Genomic DNA, 2,483 nt, shown 5'->3' with positions numbered 1-2,483 from the left:
CTGTGTCATCAGCGTGCGACCATCTGCACCTTGATTGGTGGAGGCAAGAGGCCGTTCCCCGAACCTCAAACCTTTTCATGTCCACGCTCTCAGTGTTTCTGAACACCGGGATCCAACTCGGTTAAGGCGTTTGACTCATTTTCACTTATCTTAAAAAGAAGGTAAGCTGTAAATTAAACGAGCTAAAAACAAACCCGCATGCACAGCAATATAAAACAGGACTTTTCTTTCCTCCTGTAAAGGTTGAAGAAGAGTCAAGTTTGAAACCCGCACAACGGCAGGAAAACCGTAAACGTGAGTATACTGTAAGAATAAACAAAAAATACATGCAGTTGGATGAGTAATTGTACTATGTCTTACTTATCTTCGCGTGTTATTACATTATTTAAAATTAGGCCGATACGTTTAATTGCATGCCCAGTGAAACATCCCGGTCAGAGCAAACCGCTAGTCGACTAAGTTTTATTTTGAAGGTTACAGGAAGCGGATGTCATTTCTAAATGTGAAAGTTGCAGATTGTCTTACGAGAGAAACTCGCGCAGAATACTGGTGAAGCGTCCACAGCTGGACCTGCGATCGGCCTAGATTCTACAGGTGACTCCAGACTTGGATTTCAGTCGTGTGTGTAGCAAACTAAAGCGTATAGTTTAACTTGTTGATGTACTTGATGGGATTGCTAAAGCTAATGACTAAAAGGTTTGAAACGGTAACTTATTGTTTGCACACGTCGATCTTAACTTTAGATTTAGTTCGTTTAGCTTGAAATACTCAAAGTGTCATTATCTGAAGTCTGATAAGTTATTGCAAATGTAAAGGAATCATGTCCTGAGTAAATATTCTTAGCTGGGATTCAGCCTTTTGAAAGTGACTATTCGCAGGTATTTTTCGAAGAGGTTAAGGTTAGGATTACGGTTAGGGTTAACCCCCCCCGAATGGTTCCTCATATCACCATGTACCACAGACAATTTCACTATTTTAATAAAGAGTATGACTAAGAAAAATACTTTATCGGAATTTTTATACACCTTCCACATTAAAAAAAATGGAAATGTACATTTTATTTAATGAACATTAAGCACTGCAACTGTATCTCTCTCTTTTTTAAAAGAACTATATTGAACATCATACAAATGTACAAATTATAACTGTAAGCAGTCCGTAAAAATTCAAAGCGGTCAAGAAAATGTATGAATGAATCAACAACGGTATACTGCCCCAACCAGAAATTACTGAATGACCGAATGCAGAAGTATGTTGTTCATATAGCCCGTAGTTAGTTGATTTTTACCAAGCAAAGTCATGATGGTGTTCTTTTAGAAAATATGAAATTTTTCTCAACACCCAATGTTGCTTAATTCTCAAAATATTTTTCAGTAGGAAAACAAATATATAAATACATCAAATAAAATAAATGTGATTTAACCAATACAGTTCTATTAGTAGATTTAAAAGGTTCATGCCTAAAGAGGGGCTTCAAAATGTACTTAAAAAAACATTAGATGTTAAAGGGGCCATATCATGCTTTTCTTAATCCTTTCAGAGTGAACTATATCCATATATAGGATCATATTTTACCTTTGGAACACTAAAAAAAAAAAAAAAAATATATATATATATATATATATATATATATATATATATATATATATATTTGAAGTTATTTGTATTCTTTGTGAGATTTTACCTACCCTTAAGTAAAACGACTGGTATTCCTGAAGCTCCACCCGCTGTATGTGGATGCCGCCCATTTCATGACGTCATCCTAGAGCCATTCTTTCTTTGTTTCTCCCACAAAAATAAACCAAACTTCTTCAAAGATGGATGCACATACCGTATATCTGCCTTTAGATGGTCAGGCCATATCTACACTGGTTCACAACATAAATACATGCAATGTCTGCATGACTGTGCCAGCCGGTGGGGGGGTCTTAAAGGAGCCCCGCATCAAATTCTAAAGTAAAGAACACCTGTTTGAGCTGGAATTTATTGAAGACAGCACACACCTAGAAGATGTACAGTATTCTGCATCTAAAACAGGTCTCAAACACGCGGCCCGTGGGCCAACTGCGGCCCCCGGGACAATAATTTGCGGCCCTCATCTTAATATGAAAGATTATTGTTAGTGCGGCCCGCAAGGTTGATATGAATGACACTTGCTGTGTGGCTAAACACACCAATCACAGTAGGGCTGCCACGATTATTCGACTAATCGACGACTATTCGACTATTAAAATAGTCGACGAATAATTTGGTCGTCGAAGCGTCGTTTTTTGTTTGTTTTTTTCCTTGTTTTAATCTTAAAACTATGGTTCGCGCTGTCTAATGTCGGGTCTGCCATTCTCTTTGTCACACATGCGCAGTGGTGGTAATCCGGTCAGCAGTGACGTAACAGGAAATTCCCGGTAGGCTCATAACAACAAGCTAGCTCGAAAATGAGGAGAACATAAGGAAAATAAAAGAGGAAAAAGTGTCAATGTAATTTC

The 2,483-nt window shown here is 37.7% G+C and overlaps 1 protein-coding gene across 3 annotated transcripts in view; it reads left to right on the top strand.

Moving 5' to 3' along the window:
- Positions 1–6: 6 nt before the first annotated feature.
- Positions 7–2,483, top strand: part of aass (aminoadipate-semialdehyde synthase) — a gene marked incomplete in the record, with an annotated part of 177,904 nt that continues 175,427 nt past the window's right edge. For 2 of the 3 annotated variants that reach the window (XM_024262395.2, XM_024262393.2), the window contains 2 exon segments: positions 7–161; positions 243–294. 3 annotated transcript variants of the gene reach the window in all.

Source organism: Oryzias melastigma, unplaced genomic scaffold (genome assembly GCF_002922805.2).
Source record: "Oryzias melastigma strain HK-1 unplaced genomic scaffold, ASM292280v2 sc00295, whole genome shotgun sequence".
NCBI classification, from domain to species: Eukaryota; Metazoa; Chordata; class Actinopteri; order Beloniformes; family Adrianichthyidae; genus Oryzias; species Oryzias melastigma.
Note: the sequence above shows the minus strand (reverse complement) of the source record. Positions and strands in the feature narration are given on the sequence as shown.